Here is a 20000-nt window from a genome sequence, read left to right as displayed (position 1 = left end):
CACACACACACACACACACACACACACACACACACACACACACACACAGTTAAAGTTAAAAAGCTGACAGCAGCAGCATCGATTTTATTTAACTTCCAAAAATACTGCAGTTTTGTTTTGAGAGTGGAGATTATATTACAAGTATATCAGCAGGAGAGGACTCTTTAAAGTAGAGACACTACAAACTGATATACACCTGAACATCAGCAGGAGAGGACTCTTTAAAGCAGAGACACTACACACTGATATACACCTGAACATCAGCAGGAGAGGACTCTTTAAAGTAGAGACACTACATACTGATATACACCTGAACATCAGCAGGAGAGGACTCTTTAAAGTAGAGACACTACATACTGATATACACCTGAACATCAGCAGGAGAGGACTCTTTAAAGTAGATACACTACATACTGATATACACCTGAACATCAGCAGGAGAGGACTCTTTAAAGTAGAGACACTACATACTGATATACACCTGAACATCAGCAGGAGAGGACTCTTTAAAGTAGAGACACTACACACTGATATACACCTGAACATCAGCAGGAGAGGACTCTTTAAAGTAGAGACACTACAAACTGATATACACCTGAACATCAGGAGGAGAGGGACTCTTTAAAGTAGAGACACTACATACTGATATACACCTGAACATCAGCAGGAGAGGACTCTTTAAAGTAGAGACACTACATACTGATATACACCTGACATCAGCAGGAGAGGACTCTTTAAAGTAGAGACACTACATACTGATATACACCTGAACATCAGCAGGAGATGACTCTTTAAAGTAGAGACAATACATACTGATATACACCTGAACATCAGCAGGGAGAGGACTCTTTAAAGTACAGGACACTACATACTGATATACACCTGAACATCAGCCAGGAGAGGACTCTTTAAAGTAGAGGACACTACATACTGATATACACTGAACATCAGCAGGAGAGGACTCTTTAAAGTAGAGACACTACATACTGATATACACCTGACATCAGCAGGAGAGAGGACTCTTTAAAGTAGAGACACTACATACTGATATACACCTGAACATCAGCAGGAGAGGACTCTTTAAAGTAGAGACACTACATTACTGATATACACCTGAACATCAGCAGGAGAGGACTCTTTAAAGTAGAGACACTACATACTGATATACACCCTGAACATCAGCAGGAGAGGACTCTTTAAAGTAGAGACACTACATACTGATATACACCTGAACATCAGCAGGAGAGGACTCTTTAAAGTAGAGACACTACATACTGATATACACCTGAACATCAGCAGGAGAGGACTCTTTAAAGTAGAGACACAACATACTGATATACACCTGAACATCAGCAGGAGAGGACTCTTTAAAGTAGAGACACTACATACTGATATACACCTGAACATCAGCAGTGGAGGACTCTTAAAGTAGAGACACTACATACTGATATACACCTGAACATCAGCAGGAGAGGACCTCTTTAAAGTAGAGACACTACATACTGATATACACCTGAACATCAGCAGGATAGGACTCTTTAAAGTAGAGACACTACACACTGATATACCCCTGACAATCAGCAGGAGAGGACTCTTTAAAGTAGAGACACTACATACTGATATACACCTGAACATCAGCAGGAGAGGACTCTTTAAAGTAGAGACACTACATACTGATATACACCTGAACATCAGCAGGAGAGGACTCTTTAAAGTAGAGACACTACACACTGATATTACACCTGAACATCAGCAGGAGAGGACTCTTTAAAGTAGAGACACTACAAACTGATATACACCTGAACATCAGGAGGAGAGGACTCTTTAAAGTAGAGACACTACATACTGATATACACCTGAACATCAGCAGGAGAGGACTCTTTAAAGTAGAGTCACTACATACTGATATACACCTGAACATCAGCAGGAGAGGACTCTTTAAAGTAGAGACACTACACACTGATATACACCTGAACATCAGCAGGAGAGGACTCTTTAAAGTAGAGACACTACATACTGATATACACCTGAACATCAGCAGGAGAGGACTCTTTAAAGTAGAGACACTACATACTGATATACACCTGAACATCAGAAGGAGAGGACTCATTTAAAGTAGAGACACTACATACTGATATACACCTGAACATCAGCAGGGAGAGGACTCTTTAAAGTAGAGACACTACATACTGATATACACCTGAAATCAGCAGGAGAGGACTCTTTTAAAGTAGAGACACTACATACTGATATACACCTGAACATCAGCAGGAGAGGACTCTTTAAAGTAGAGACACTACATACTGAGATACACCTGAACATCAGCAGGAGAGGACTCTTTAAAGTAGAGACACTACATACTGATATACACCTGAACATCAGCAGGAGAGGACTCTTTAAAGTAGAGACACTACATACTGATATACACCTGAACACCAGCAGGAGAGGACTCTTTAAAGTAGAGACACTATTCTTTAACGGTATTATCTCTGCAGAAATTCCTAATTTGTAGAAATAAAACACAACAGTTCTCCTATAAGTGATGTGTCTGATATTCGCTGCCTCAGAGAAGACGTTTTCTGGCATCGAACAGGAACTGAAAGGAAGTGAAAACATGAGGGATGTTGACAGCGTGCGGAAGATAAATTCCTCTGTGAAGGAAATCTCTTAAAAGCTTCCCGATGATCAGAACTGTCAGATGGTGACACCTTTTATCTTGTCTATTATTTTACAGCTGCCACCACACATTGTCCCTTCAAATGACTTTGTGATCCACTGACGGCACCAGAGGAAACATCAATATGATATTTCTGTTATATTCAGTAGGCAAAAAAGAGGACTAAACGGATGTCATTAGGGCTGTGATGGTCAACATGACGTGGTTTTTCGAAGACATTATTCCCTACAATAATCAAAAATCACATTGGACTGCGGAGATGCTGCCTCCAGGGACCAACACAGAAGTACGACACCTCTTCTTAAGTTATTGGTTTCGTTCTTTGGAACACTGAATGTTATCAACGTTTTTTAGACGATAAGAGACTTTGAAATGTAAATGCACAAGCATTTTAATCATGAATCAGCTTTTATGCAGAAGTTCAGTGTTGAGCTCATATCACAGCAGCTGCAGGCGGACATGGACATTAACACGTAATATGTCAAAGGAAACACACACACACACACCATGTATATATCACTTCAGGGGACATTACATTGACTTCCATGCATTTCCTGGAGACTTATCCTAACCTTAACCATAACCAACACATGCCTAACCCTAACCCGTAACCCTAACCCTAACTTCACCCTACAATTAATGACTCCCCATGACACCTCCATTTTGTCCCCATAAGGGAGGCGAGTCCCCACAAGTGACTGTGTAAACAGATGTAGGTCCCCACAACGATAGTAATGCTAGGCCACGCACGCACGCACGCACGCACGCACGCACGCACGCACGCACGCACCACCGGTTCATCAATGACGAAGATGTTAATTTAAGCGTATTAAATCAGAACAACACAAACACAATATCCAGAGAATTACGTGACCTTTGATTAAATGATAAAAGGTCAAAACAAACGTACAGATCGCTAAGACTCAAAGCTAACGTTGGGCTATAAAGGAACTACAGCACGCCTCATTTAAACAATTGTTAGCAACCTCGGTTTTTAAATGTACTCGTTAGGTATTTATTACGTATTTGATGTCCTTTAATACAAATGTCTTCAGCTCGTGTTAACCACAGACCTTAGAGGGAGGGGAGACCAGGGGTATGTTGTGAAAAATAATTGTTACAGTTGATGAAGGGGGGGGGGTCTAAAGTCAAAGATGAATCTTGATTGATTTGACCTTGAGTCACGACCCCAACGCCAAATAATACACTTTTTTGTTTTAGAGACCAGCAGACAAAAATGGTCAAAGTCAGTATTTGTAGTGTTTATATAGCTGTTGTGGAGGATATCATGAAGCCTTGTTCCGATACAAAAAACTAGAGCGTAGTCATTATATAATTTTCACTTGAAACGGGAGACCCGAACACAACATGAGGGTTAATCACACCATCACTCCACAGATCATGACCGGCTTAATCAATATCGCATTTCCATCAAATCTGCATCCATTAGACATCAGATTTTACTCTCCTCTCACACAGACCTTATTTCAGGCTAACAACCAACAATAAAACACCCTTGTTTGCCAACAGGAAGTGTGTTATCAGCATCCTCCCTTTCCCCTCCAGGTAACCCTCACAGTTGATTCACACTGTGTGACATTTCAATCGGCATTTTTAATCCGTGCACGTTAGCACGGCGGCTAACTGTGGATTTACTGCAGTCCTTGTCTCTGCAGCCACCGTTAGCATCTGTCTGACATTTAGCAGATCATCCATGCTGCTAATCCTCTCTGACACCGGGAAATAATACCTCATGAGACACACACACATACACAAAAAAACACACTCCTTTTAAAGCAGCCTCTCTAATAAATGCTGGATATGTTTGCAGACTGTTTTTGGCAGGAGGGTAATGTCCGTAGATGAGAAGCGGAGATATTTGTATATCTGTAATTACCGGACACATTTGGAGGAGCTGCTTTTTGCTTCGGTAACTCTGGAGGAACTCTATGTGCTCGCAGTTTGCCAGAGCACAAGGAAGTGACATGATTATGAAGATATTTGGAGAGAAAAGTTAATATGTAGCTTCATTTCCTAAAACTATGTATATAGAAAGAAGATATAGACGTCAAACTCTGACTGTGCCCAAATCACGAGAGGACCACATGTGAACTTTATTTTAGAGATTTGAAACAGAATTCTGAGAAAATAGGCTAATATAGTTATAGTCGGAATTCTGACCTTGATCTAAAAAATAGGAGAAAAAGTCATAATTCTGAAAAAAAAAATCATAATTCTTAAATTGTCTGATTAAAGAAGATTTAGAGAGAAACAATTGTTCCTCCACATTTTGAATTTCTCAGAATTATGATTTTTTTTTCATGATTTCAACCTTTTTCTCTGAAATTGGACTTTTCATCAGGAATCTTCAATTTCAGCAAAACAATTTTTTCTTCTTTTTTTTCAGAATTTTGACTTTTGCTCTAATTTCTTACATTTTCAGAAACACTCAAAACAATTATTTCTCAGAATTTTGACTTTAAAAATTCTGACGTTTTATCTGAAATTTTCTGAAAAAAATGGAGCGAAGCCTGCGAGCTAGTTCAGGCAGTCAACTCGAGCACCAATCATATATTAACATGTGACGCGCCTCATCCCTCTTACAACCAACCAATCACATTCTCCTTAACTTGCCGCTCTATTTAAGCTGCCAGGTCTTCCTGCCTTCGCTATGCTGCCACTGCTGTGTTCACTTGCTATTGCTACGTTCATGTTCCTGCTGCTTGTTTCATGTTGCTGCTGTTCGCCTGCCCCACCACCTCCCCAGCTTCCATCCCAGCTCCACCCCCCACCACCCCAGCTCCACCCCAGCTTCCACCCCAGCTCCACCCCCCACCTCCCCAGCTTCCACCCCAGCTCCACCCCCCACCTCCCCAGCTTCCACCCCAGCTTCCGCCCCAGCTTCCACCCCAACTTCCACCCCCCACCACCCCAGCTCCACCCCCACCACCCCAGCTCCACCCCAGCTTCCACCCCAGCTCCACCCCAACTTCCACTCCAGCTCCACCCCCCACCACCCCAGCTCCACCCCCAGCTTCCACCCCACCTTCCGCCCCAGCTTCCGCCCCAGCTTCCCGCCCCAGCTTCCGCCCCAGCTTCCGCCCCAGCTTCCGCCCCAGCTTCCGCCCCAGCTTCCACCCCAGCTCCCGCTCCAGCTTCCGCCCCAGCTTCCGCCCCAGCTTCCGCCCCAGCTTCCGCCTCAGCTTCCGCCCCAGCTTCCGCCCCAGCTTCCGCCCCAGCTTCCGCCCCAGCTTCCGCCCCAGCTTCCGCCCCAGCTTCCGCCCCAGCTTCCACCCCAGCTTCCGCCCCAGCTTCCACCCCAGCTTCCGCCCCAGCTTCCACCATGGATGTATAATAAGAACTGGATACAGCGTGGGAGGCGGGGCCTCATTCATTCCTATGAGAGCTGCTCATTAGCGCATGATGATAAAATGGCCCAACTTTTGAGAGAGTGAAACGTCACAGATTACCCAGCATGCCTGAGAAGTACCCGTATGTGCACTCATAGAGCATGCGCAACTTTAAACCAAAATGCTCGTTCACATCAAGCACGTCAATTTGCGTACACGTAAATGTTATCATGGATTTGATATGAACGAGGCGGCAGTTAGCGGCTAGCGGCTAGCTAGTAATGATGCTAATGTACACATAAATCGTTATGTACTTATATTACGCTGTAATAGGATCTAGTGATATCCAACAGAGCTTCATTTAGCATGAAATAATTATTGTACTGTGTATATATATTTATATACAGTGCAATAAGCTTCTTAGTGCAATACGAAGCTACAGGGACGTTAATAATGTCGGTAATATTAACTTTATTTAATACAACATTTACGGTACAAGATGTAATCATACAGCCCATGTAGTATGACAATGAATTACAGCAAACATGTGCAATATATCCATGATTACAGCTCCGTGGGATGGCAGTAAGACGATATGGGTCAGTTCTTATTGTGCATCCATGGGTAAAGATAAACGCAACTCACATTGGTTTCTCAAACAGCATCTCTGTAAACTACGTGTATTCACTGAATTTCACTCTCTGCCTTTAACGCAGTGGTTCTCAAAGTTTGAGAACCACTGCTTTAACGGCTCGTTGTAGCTCCAATAGCTCCAGCCCCACCCTCCCTGTGAGCACAGTGTGCTCTGATTGGTCGGGACACGTAACATGAATGTGCCGGGCGGCGCGGTCCCGTGGGTTAGATGCGCGTTCATAATGCAGAGGGAAATAACTCTCAGAATAACGTTATTAGCACATTTTTATAACTTGAGGAACGAATGTTTTTAATAAGGGCTATACAAGTGTTCATACTGGGTAGTTTATTTAGTTTAAAAAAAATTATCCAACAAGTTACAGAGCACTCTTTCCCCATGTAAGTCAATGGGAAAAAGTGTTTCTGGGCCTGGCAACCAAACGGAAGTGTAGTACCGCCGTTTGGCCAGCACGAATATTTTCGTCTGAGTCCGGCGCACTTCCTGGGGGCTTGGCTTCCGCCCCAGCTTCCGCCCCAGCTTCCGCCCCAGCTTCCGCCCCAGCTTCCGCCCCAGCTTCCGCCCCAGCTTTCGCCCCAGCTTCCGCCCCAGCTTCCGCCCCAGCTTCCGCCCCAGCTTTCGCCCAGCTTCCGCCCCAGCTTCCGCCCAACTTCCGCCCCAGCTTCCGCCCCAGCTTCCGCCCCAGCTTCCGCCCCAGCTTCCGCCCCAGCTTCCGCCCCAGCTTTCCGCCCCAGCTTCCGCCCCAGCTTCCGCCCCAGCTTCCGCCCCAGCTTCCGCCCCAGCTTCCGCCCCAGCTTCCACCCCAGCTTCCACCTGTAGACTTGGGGGATAGTTACTTAATCATCACTCAATGTTCTTTGTACATCTGTGGAGTGAAACTCAAACAATATGCTGCTTCTAATAAAGATATTGAGAAACACGTGAGATGTCTGACTGAATCAATATTTTCTTTCAGAATTTTGACGTGTTCTCTGAAATGTTGCTTTTTCTCAGAATCCTTCAATTTTCAAAACATTTATAATTTTTCGATAAAATGAAAATATTTCACTTTTTCTCAGGATTTTGACATTTTCTGAAAAAAACAATCAAGACAATACATTTTTTTCAGATATCTAATAATAAAAAAACAGTAAAGCAAGGACACGTGTCACAGTAGAGCCACTTACTAATATCAACATGAACTGAGCAAATGTGTCCTCTATAAGCATGTAGTCATGAATAGCACTTTAAATATCCAGTCCAAACTTGAAAAGGCTTTATCATTATTATTTTGTATATGAAGCTCAGCGCAAGTTCAACCAGGAACACCGTCCCCAACCATCCATTCACCACCACCACACACACTGCTCACACACACACACACACACACACACACACACACACACACAACACACACACACACACACACACACACACACACACACACACACACACACACACACACACACACACACTCAAACCCCTTTCAAGCTCCTCCCCTTCAGACCAAACCCAACTATCCATTCACCACCACCACACACACTGCTCACACACACACACACACACACGCACACACACACACACACACACACACACACACACACACACACACACACACACCACACACACACACACACACACACACACACACACACACACACTCAACCCCTTTCAAGCTAAGCCACTCCCCTTCAGACAGAACCCAACCATCCATTCACCACCACCAGGGTCAAGCTAAGCCCCTCCCCTTCAGACCGACCCCAACTATCCATTCACCACCACCAGGGTCAAGCTAAGCCCCTCCCCTTCAGACCGACCCCAACTATCCAATCACCATCACCAGGGTCAAGCTAAGCCACTCCCCTTCAGACAGAACCCAACCATCCATTCACCACCACCAGGGTCAAGCTAAGCCCCTCCCCTTCAGACCGACCCCAACCATCCATTCACCACCACCAGGGTCAAGCTAAGCCCCTCCCCTTCAGACCGACCCCAACCATCCCATTCACCACCACCAGGGTCAAGCTAAGCCACTCCCCCTTCAGACCGACCCCCAACCATCCATTCGCCACCACCAGGGTCATGCTAAGCCCCTCCCCTTCAGACCGAACTCAACTATCCATTCACCACCACCAGGGTCAAGCTAAGCCCCTCCCCTTCAGACCGAACCCAACTATCCATTCACCACCACCAGGGTCAAGCTAAGCCCCTCCCCTTCAGACCGACCCCAACTATCCAATCACCATCACCAGGGTCAAGCTAAGCCACTCCCCTTCAGACAGAACCCAACCATCCATTCACCACCACCAGGGTCAAGCTAAGCCCCTCCCCTTCAGACCGACCCCAACCATCCATTCACCACCACCAGGGTCAAGCTAAGCCCCTCCCCTTCAGACCGACCCCAACCATCCATTCACCACCACCAGGGTCAAGCTAAGCCACTCCCCTTCAGACCGACCCCAACCATCCATTCGCCACCACCAGGGTCATGCTAAGCCCCTCCCCTTCAGACCGAACTCAACTATCCATTCACCACCACCAGGGTCAAGCTAAGCCCCTCCCCTTCAGACCGAACCCAACTATCCATTCACCACCACCAGGGTCAAGCTAAGCCACTCCCCTTCAGACCGACGCCAACCATCCATTCACCACCACCACCAGGGGTCAAGCTAAGCCCCTCCCCTTCAGACCAAACCCTACTATCCATTCACCACCACCAGGGTCAAGCTAAGCCACTCCCCTTCAGACTGAACCCAACCATCCATTCACCACTACCAGGGTCAAGCTAAGCCCCTCCTCTTCAGACCGACCCCAACTATCCATTCACCACCACCACCAGGGTCAAGCTAAGCCACTCCCCTTCAGACTGAACCCAACCATCCATTCACCACCACCAGGGTCAAGCTAAGCCCCTCCCCTTCAGACCGAACCCAACTATCCATTCACCACCCACCAGGGTCAAGCTAAGCCACTCCCCTTCAGACCGACGCCAACCATCCATTCACCACCACCCACCAGGGTCAAGCTAAGCCACTCCCCTTCAGACTGAACCCAACCATCCATTCACCACCACCAGGGTCAAGCTAAGCCCCTCCCCTTCAGACCAAACCCTACTATCCATTCACCACCACCAGGGTCAAGCTAAGCCACTCCCCTTCAGACTGAACCCAACCATCCATTCACCACTACCAGGGTCAAGCTAAGCCCCTCCTCTTCAGACCGACCCCAACTATCCATTCACCACCACCACCAGGGTCAAGCTCCTCCTCTTCAGACCGACCCCAACTATCCATTCACCACCACCACCAGGGTCAAGCTCCTCCTCTTCAGACCGACCCCAACTATCCATTCACCACCACCAGGGTCAAGAGCCCGGGGGGTTTCATCGGATCGGTTCTCCCCCCCCCCCCTGAATTATATACTCCTGCACAACGGGGCCTAATCGTCAAAACTCCATTACATTAATTTGTGTATCTCTGCACTAAATATGTATTCTTTCATCAAAACCGTCCTGATTGAAATATATTCAGAACATCTGTGGGATTTTTACATTTGTATTTATTTTGCCAATACAACATTCAGGCTGGTGTTTATTTGTTAGCTCTAAACCTGTAAATTCTGTTACATGTGTTTCTCAGGAACCTTTAAGCTTCTATGTGAAACCTCTTTGCACATGATCAGGGGTATTGCTGTATATATTAATATTTAAATAAAGAACAGGCTCACATTTAAAGGCGTTCACTGACCGGTGATCTTCACGCAGAAGAACATCTTTTTAATTCCTCATTTCAATTTCTGCTCAGCCACACGGCTAATGATAACTCTGTTCCACCTGAAGGTTAATTACCACAGACATGTCTCCAATTAAAACCCACCATCACACACCCAGAGATCGAGTGTGTGAGTGTGTGTGTGTGTGTGAGTGTAGGCATTACATTGTGGGGGTGGAGGTGATGATAAACAGGGCAGATGTTTATGAAGATGAACAAGTGATTCCTCCTGCAGGCATGGATACACACACTGCTCACTCACACACACACACACACACACACACACACACACACACACACACACACACACACACACACACACACACACACACACACACACACACACACACACACACACACACACACACACACACACACAGGGCCACCCCTGGCCAACTTGAGGCCCCAAGCGACATTGTGAGATAAGGCCCCCCCCCCCCCCCCCAACCGACAGGAGTGAACAACATTTTTTTTAAAACAAAGTAGGCTACTTTGCAAATATAATTCCTGTTTATTATTATTATCAACAGTTACTTTTGTACACAGTGAGGTAAATGGTAAATGTGCATGTATGTCGTTCAGTATGCGTTTACAGGTGCGTCTGCATTTCCTGCCAAATACTAGCCTCACAAAGATTAAAATATAATTAATGTAAATAAACTACTTCTACTAATAATAGTAATCATAATCAAATCAATAATATAAATACTATATTATTTAGTTATATTATAGTTGTAATATAGTCAAGACAACACATGCTTATGACAAGCTCAAAAACTGATACTTCTTAAATCTGTATTTAAATGTAGTTCCCTCTGTCAGCAATGCATCAACAACTACACACATTTCTCTCAGTGTTTCTCTGTGTTGTGGTTGACATGATGATGACTGTTAGGAGTTAAGGGGAGAGGCTGAGCGTCACCATGACGATGACTGTTAGGAGTTAAGGGGAGAGGCTGAGCGTCACCATGACGATGACTGTTAGGAGTTAAGGGGAGAGGCTGAGCGTCACCATGATGATGACTGTTGGGAGTTAAGGGGAGAGGCTGAGCGTCACCATGATGATGACTGTTAGGAGTTAAGGGGAGAGGCTGAGCGTCACCATGACGATGACTGTTAGGAGTTAAGGGGAGAGGCTGAGCATCACCGTGATGATGACTGTTAGGAGTTAAGGGGAGAGGCTGAGCATCACCATGATGATGACTGTTGGGAGTTAAGGGGAGAGGCTGAGCATCACCATGATGATGACTGTTGGGAGTTAAGGGGAGAGGCTGAGCGTCACCATGATGATGACTGTTAGGAGTTAAGGGGAGAGGCTGAGCGTCACCATGACGATGACTGTTAGGAGTTAAGGGGAGAGGCTGAGCGTCACCATGATGATGACTGTTGGGAGTTAAGGGGAGAGGCTGAGCGTCACCATGATGATGACTGTTAGGAGTTAAGGGGAGAGGCTGAGCGTCACCATGACGATGACTGTTAGGAGTTAAGGGGAGAGGCTGAGCATCACCGTGATGATGACTGTTAGGAGTTAAGGGGAGAGGCTGAGCGTCACCATGATGATGACTGTTAGGAGTTAAGGGGAGAGGCTGAGCGTCACCATGACGATGACTGTTAGGAGTTAAGGGGAGAGGCTGAGCGTCACCATGATGATGACTGTTAGGAGTTAAGGGGAGAGGCTGAGCGTCACCATGACGATGACTGTTAGGAGTTAAGGGGAGAGGCTGAGCGTCACCATGACGATGACTGTTAGGAGTTAAGGGGAGAGGCTGAGCGTCACCATGATGATGACTGTTAGGAGTTAAGGGGAGAGGCTGAGCGTCACCATGACGATGACTGTTAGGAGTTAAGGGGAGAGGCTGAGCGTCACCATGACGATGACTGTTAGGAGTTAGGGTTAGGGTTAGGGTTAGGCCCTGCAGCCTGCGTGATTGGCCTGTAGGGAGGGGCGGCCCTGCACACACACACTGCTCACACACACACTGCTCACACACATACACACACACACACACCTGCTCACACACACACACACACACACACTGCTCACACACGCACACACACACTGCTCACACACACACACACACACACACACTGCTCACACACACACACACACACACACTGCTCACACACACACACACACACACACACACACACACACACACACACCACACACACACACACACACACACACACACACACACACACACACACTGCTCACACACACACACACACACACACTGCTCACACACACACACACACACACTGCTCACACACACACACACACACACACACACACTGCTCACACACACACACACACACATACACACACACACACTGCTCACACACACACACACTGCTCACACACACACGTATTAACCTGCTTGTATTCTCTGCTGCAGGCATTTCTTTCTGAAAGTCTTCTCAGATTCAATAAGTGAAAAATTATCCTCTTCACAAACGGCTCTGAAATACTGCAATACACTCAGAGAAGTACTTACGTCCTGTACTGCAGTAAAGGTACTAATACACACTGTGAAGTACTTTATTAAGAGTACAAGTACTGTATCAATTTATTCATCTGTCTTTTAAATTTCCAGATTGTTTATTTATTCATTTATTAGTACTTATCCTATTTTAAGGATTTTTTCGCGTCGAAAGGAACCAGTTGAGGTGGTTCGGGCACCTAGTTAGGATGCCACCTGGGCGCCTCCCTAGGGAGGTGTTCCAGGCACGTCCAGCTGGGAAGAGACCAAGGGGTAGACCTAGGACCAGGTGGAGGGATTATATCTCTTCGCTGGCCTGGGAGCGCCTTGGGATCCCCCAGTCAGAGCTGGTTGATGGGAAAGGAACGTTTGGGGCTCTCTGCTGGAACGAGACCCCCGAGACCCGACCACGGATAAGCGGAGAAGATGGATCTTATTTTAATTATTACATTTATTTCCAAATGTCCTTTTTTCATATATTTCCTTATATATTTCTGTTTACATTGCACAGTAATGCAAGAGGAATACATCCACTTCAATAGGATAATGGGAGTAAATAAAACGAGTGTAAACGAGTAAACAGCTTCTCTCTGTGGAGCAAACACTAATTAGCTCGAATGCTAAACGCAACGCTCATTAGCTCGAATGCTAAACACATCCGTCATTAGTCAGGCTGCTAAATCAGCCGTTTATCCGACTGCAGAGTGAGGCGTGTGATGAAGCCTGTGATCAGTGTACTGATACATTAGCATGCATGCTAATTAGCTGCAGTCAATACTGAGCGATGTGTTAGCGATTTAGCATCAGAGGAGCTACCTGTAAATCAGGTGGGAGGTGTTTCTCTTAAAGGAGGCGAGAAAACAATTCAAAATAATAATAAAACAATCAAATAATTGAAAAATATATTTTGTCTTTTTTTCTCTTTGAGGTTTATCAATAATAAGATGAATAATAAATAGATGAATTTGAGGTTAAATTGAAATCGTTTTGATGCATTGTTATCATTACTTCTTCGATATTATTTTATTTCTTATATCTTTATTTGATTTTTATTAATTTATTAATTTGTTAAATTATTCAATTTCTGTAGACTTTTTTATTACAGAGGTAATGAAATATAATACATTGCTTTCTAATTAAATCATACATTTATTATTACAAGATAACTATTTAACTAGTAAGGTTACTCTTTAGTGTCCCCTGGTCTCCCAGGTGTGCGTCACTCTTTAGTGTCCCCTGGTCTCCCAGCTGTGTGCGTCACTCTTTAGTGTCCCCTGGTCTCCCAGCTGTGTGCGTCACTCTTTAGTGTCCCCTGGTCTCCAGCTGTGTGCGTCACTCTTTAGTGTCCTCTGGTCTCCCAGCTGTGTGCGTCACTCTTTAGTGCCCCCTGGTCTCCAGCTGTGTGCGTCACTCTTTAGTGTCCCCTGGTCTCCCAGCTGTGTAGGTCACTCTTTAGTGTCCCCTGGTCTCCCAGCTGTGTGCATCACTCTTTAGTGACCCCTGGTCTCCCAGCTGTGTGCGTCACTCTTTAGTGTCCCCTGGTCTCCCAGCTGTGTGCGTCACTCTTTAGTGTCCCCTGGTCTCCCAGCTGTGTGCGTCACTCTTTAGTGTCCCCTGGTCTCCCAGCTGTGTGTGTCACTCTTTAGTGTCCCCTGGTCTCCCAGCTGTGTGCGTCACTCTTTAGTGTCCCCTGGTCTCCCAGCTGTGTGCGTCACTCTTTAGTGTCCCCTGGTCTCCCAGCTGTGTGCCTCACTCTTTAGTGTCCCCTGGTCTCCCAGCTGTGTGCCTCACTCTTTAGTGTCCCCTGGTCTCCAGCTGTGTGCGTCACTCTTTAGTGTCCCCTGGTCTCCCAGCTGTGTGCATCACTCTTTAGTGTCCCCTGGTCTCCCAGCTGTGTGCCTCACTCTTTAGTGTCCCCTGGTCTACCAGCTGTGTGCGTCACTCTTTAGTGTCCCCTGGTCTCCCAGCTGTGTGCCTCACTCTTTAGTGTCCCCTGGTCTCCAGCTGTGTGCGTCATTCTTTAGTGTCCCCTGGTCTCCCAGCTGTGTGCATCACTATTTAGTGTCCCCTGGTCTCCCAGCTGTGTGCCTCACTCTTTAGTTTCCCAGCTGTGTGCGTCACTCTTTAGTGATCCCTGGTCTCCAGCTGTGTGCGTCACTCTTTAGTGTCCCCTGGTCTCCAGCTGTGTGCGTCATTCTTTAGTGTCCCCTGGTCTCCCAGCTGTGTGCGTCACTCTTTAGTGTCCCCTGGTCTCCCAGCTGTGTGCATCACTCTTTAGTGTCCCCTGGTCTCCCAGCTGTGTGCCTCACTCTTTAGTGTCCCCTGGTCTCCCAGCTGTGTGCGTCACTCTTTAGTGTCCCCTGGTCTCCCAGCTGTGTGCCTCACTCTTTAGTGTCCCCTGGTCTCCAGCTGTGTGCGTCATTCTTTAGTGTCCCCTGGTCTCCCAGCTGTGTGCGTCACTCTTTAGTGTCCCCTGGTCTCCCAGCTGTGTGCATCACTATTTAGTGTCCCCTGGTCTCCCAGCTGTGTGCCTCACTCTTTAGTCTCCCAGCTGTGTGCATCACTCTTTAGTATCCCCTGGTCTCCAGCTGTGTGCGTCACTCTTTAGTGTCCCCTGGTCTCCAGCTGTGTGCGTCACTCTTTAGTGTCCCCTGGTCTCCAGCTGTGTGCGTCACTCTTTAGTGACCCCTGGTCTCCCAGATGTGTGCGTCACTCTTTAGTGTCCCCTGGTCTCCCAGCTGTGTGCGTCATTCTTTAGTGTCCCCTGGTCTCCAGCTGTGTGCGTCACTCTTTAGTGTCCCCTTGTCTCCAGCTGTGTGCGTCACTCTTTAGTGTCCCCTGGTCTCCAGCTGTGTGCGTCACTCTTTAGTGTCCCCTGGTCCCCCAGTTGTGTGCCTCACTCTTTAGTGTCCCCTGGTCTCCAGCTGTGTGCGTCACTTTTTAGTGTCCCCTGGTCTCCAGCTGTTTGCGTCACTCTTTAGTGTCCCCTGGTCTCCCAGCTGTGTGCGTCACTCTTTAGTGTCCCCTGGTCTCCAGCTGTGTGCGTCACTCTTTAGTGTCCCCTGGTCCCCCAGCTGTGTGCGTCACTCTTTAGTGTCCCCTGGTCTCCAGCTGTGTGCGTCACTCTTTAGTGTCCCCTGGTCCCCCAGCTGTGTGCGTCACTCTTTAGTGTCCCCTGGTCCCCCAGCTGTGTGCGTCACTCTTTAGTGTCCCCTGGTCTCCAGCTGTGTGCGTCACTCTTTAGTGTCCCCTGGTCTCCAGCTGTGTGCGTCACTCTTTAGTGTCCCCTGGTCTTACTTTGTATGCACATGTTACAGCACATTGGTAGATAAGTGGATTTTCTGGAAGGTAATTTTCCTCTAAATCAACATTTAACAAATGTAGTTTTAGTTTTAGTCAAATCCTAATTATATATCCTTAAATTAGCCAATCTTCTTTATGTCCCAGAGGAGAAGCAGCACTTTAAATCCGTTCCTGCTGCATTATAATCCTGAATATGGTTATTGTCGGAGCCGTCAGAATATAAATATTCGTTATTCTTATCGTCTGCTCGGAATTAAATTCAGGAAATGTAAAAAGCCTTTATCTCAGGAGAAGATTTCTATGTTTTATTCAACACCATCAACTCGTCTGTCTTTGGCCTTTTCTGTAAATCCCCACATTACCAGATTATAACGTATCTAAAAATACATAAATATACAGCCAGTGAAATACATTTAAAGAGGCCCTGCTCTTCTTCTGTGGTGTGTTATGTGTTAGTGCATGTCAATGGTCTGCAAAGGCTAAAATAGCTGTGTATTAGTAGTGACATCACTATGTAACACTTGCTGTTTATCATGACTAGCGCTCAAACACATTGTACGTGATAGGCTAAGGGGCGGGACATCTCTAAGCTGTTGACCAATCACAACAGAGCCGCCAAGCTAACCAACCACAGCAGACTGGGCTCTGGTTTCAGAAAGAGGGTGAAAAGAGGGCAGTATGAGAACAATAAAGAGCTTTTTGAACACTATGTTTTCCTCTCTGATTAATAAGTCCATCACATGAACATAATAACCGTCTGTTTACTCTCCTCGTTATTGTCTTAATGACTTCATAATTGCATCTTGATGTAAACACTAACGAGCTGCACACAGGTCAGATATTTCCCAGAGGAAACATTTAGATGATAAAGTCCATTAGTCAAAGGTCTGCAAGCAAATATAAAATACATCAATGTCAAGACAAGTTTTTTTATACAACATAAAATGTGTCAGTAAATACCCCACTGGTGAATTTAAAGACGGAGGTTGTTTACAAGTAACTAAACGAGACGGCTAAACGTCATCACGCCCAACATTAGCCTCCTTTAGCTTAGCGGTGGTGACGTGAAGTCATGTGACCGTGCTGTAGTTCCTTTATAGCCCAACATTAGCCACCTTTAGCTTAGCGGTGGTGACGTGAAGTCATGTGACCGTGCTGTAGTTCCTTTATAGCCCAACATTAGCCACCTTTAGCTTAGCGGTGGTGACGTGAAGTCATGTGACCGTGCTGTAGTTCCTTTAAAGCCTAACATTAGCCTCCTTTAGCTTAGCGGTGGTGACGTGAAGTCATGTGACCGTGCTGTAGTTCCTTTATAGCCCAACATTAGCCACCTTTAGCTTAGCGGTGGTGACGTGAAGTCATGTGACCGTACTGTAGTCCCTTTAGAGCCCAACATTAGCCTCCTTTAGCTTAGCGGTGGTGACGTGAAGTCATGTGACCGTGCTGTAGTTCCTTTAAAGCCCAACATTAGCCTCCTTTAGCTTAGCGGTGGTGACGTGAAGTCATGTGACCGTGCTGTAGGTCCTTTATAGCCCAATATTAGCCGCCTTTAGCTTAGCGGTGGTGACGTGAAGTCATGTGACCGTGCTGTAGTTCCTTTATAGCCCAACATTAGCCACCTTTAGCTTAGCGGTGGTGACGTGAAGTCATGTGATCGTGCTGTAGTCCCTTTATAGCCCAACATTAGCCACCTTTAGCTTAGCGGTGGTGACGTGAAGTCATGTGACCGTGCTGTAGTTCCTTTATAGCCCAACATTAGCCTCCTTTAGCTTAGCGGTGGTGACATGAAGTCATGTGACCGTGCTGTAGTTCCTTTATAGCCCAACATTAGCCTCCTTTAGCTTAGCGGTGGTGACGTGAAGTCATGTGACCGTACTGTAGTTCCTTTATAGCCCAACATTAGCCTCCTTTAGCTTAGCGGTGGTGACATGAAGTCATGTGACCGTGCTGTAGTTCCTGAAAGCCTAATGTATGAAACAATAGAAAAGCTTCCCTCTGTGTGGATAGCAAGACATTTCTGAGTCCAGGTTGTCGGCTCAGTCCTGCAGCAGTTCAGCTGATCCATGACTAATGCTGCACAGCCGCACTTCAGATAAAACAACATTCAAACAGTTTGTCGCCGCACAAACAAATGTTTGCAGCTGTGTGCGTCACTCTTTAGTGTCCCCTGGTCTCCCAGCTGTGTGCGTCACTCTTTAGTGTCCCCTGGTCTCCAGCTGTGTGCATCACTCTTTAGTGTCCCCTGGTCTCCAGCTGTGTGCGTCACTCTTTAGTGTCCCCTGGGCTGCTTCTCAGGTCGATTAAATGAAATCCTTGCTTCCCTCACTTGCGTCGTTTCCCTGCGTTTAGTCCCTCCCACCAAGGAAGCATGGAGGGACGCAAGGAAACCACGAGAAGCAGGGAAATGAGTTTTAAGAGCAATGGGATGTCCTTTCCTCCGGAGCGTCACGTGAAGCGACGTCCGTTTGTGATGACGCTGCACAGCTGATCGTCTGACAGCAGCTCTGACCCCGTTATTTCCACACACCCCCCTCTGTTAGTACACATTTACTGACACAAACATTTGTATCATCTGTTGTAGACCCAAATAAATAAAATAAAATAAGAACTCATTGTCAAAAAAGATAAACGCCATTCTTAAAATGTATAAACGAACAATAGTTTGATTAATATTGATTAGAGTGCACAATAGAAATACAATAATTGAGAGAAGAAAAATAGATATGTTATCTATCAAAACCCAGTTAGATTAACATTCATTGGATTGCACACTTTGTTTGTTTGTGTGGATATGTAGCATATTGTGGTGACACGTTATTGGACATAATTCACCTTGCTTATTGTGTTGCCACACGGACCCTTTAGTGGGGAACACCTGTAGCTTTAGCTGCCATTCCTGCTAGCTCATCAGGCAGAGCAGTGCATGTGTTAACCTCTCTGAAAGTAATGGATAATAAAGATTGGAACTCCATTCTTAATACACCGCCTCCGACTCTCTTTTCACGGCACTACAACATTAACATTTTAATAGCACTTAATGACTGAATGGAAATGACAATAAATGAAAATGTAAAACGAAAAAAGCGATCATGAAAATGTTTCCAAAAAACGAATAAAATGATTTTTGACCACTTTGTTGTTCAGATCACATATTTGTAACTAAATGAAACATGAATTGAAACAAAACACAGTATAAACTGAGGAGTGAGTCCCGTGAGGTTCATGTATTTTCTTCACTCCGCTGGGAAACTGCTCTCATGTCAAGAAGCATCAGATCAGCATGCACTGCCTCGTCCAATCAGTGAGCGATACACAGTAAGGGGGCGGGGTGAGTATCTGAGGATTTCATCGGAGGATGGTCTGGTGTTTCCTCAGTTATCGCTCCTCCATGATCGCTCCTCGATCCTCGGTCCTCCGGCAGAAATAAGAGCCATGGGACGGTACTCAAGATGGCGCAGGCAAATCAACTTCCGGTGAGACCGAGGACCGAGGAGCGAGGAAATGAAAATAGTCGACCTGAGAAGCAGCCCAGGCCTTTAGTGTCCCCTGGTCTCCAGCTGTGTGCGTCACTCTTTAGTGTCCCCTGGTCTCCAGCTGTGTGCGTCACTCTTTAGTGTCCCCCTGGTCTCCAGCTGTGTGCGTCACTCTTTAGTGTCCCCTGGTCTCCAGCTGTGTGCGTCACTCTTTAGTGTCCCCTGGTCTCCAGCTGTGTGCGTCACTCTTTAGTGTCCCCCTGGTCTCCAGCTGTGTGCGTCACTCTTTAGTGTCCCCTGGTCTCCAGCTGTGTGC

At 46.3% G+C, this 20000-nt stretch overlaps 1 pseudogene; it reads right to left on the bottom strand.

Moving 5' to 3' along the window:
- LOC117546227 overlaps positions 1 to 20000 on the bottom strand; it is a 39025-nt pseudogene that overhangs the window by 507 nt on the left and 18518 nt on the right.

Source organism: Gymnodraco acuticeps, unplaced genomic scaffold, assembly GCF_902827175.1.
Source record: "Gymnodraco acuticeps unplaced genomic scaffold, fGymAcu1.1, whole genome shotgun sequence".
In the NCBI taxonomy this organism is placed as follows: domain Eukaryota; kingdom Metazoa; phylum Chordata; class Actinopteri; order Perciformes; family Bathydraconidae; genus Gymnodraco; species Gymnodraco acuticeps.
The sequence above is the reverse complement of the archived record's forward strand: the minus strand, read 5'-3'. Positions and strand labels throughout refer to the sequence as shown.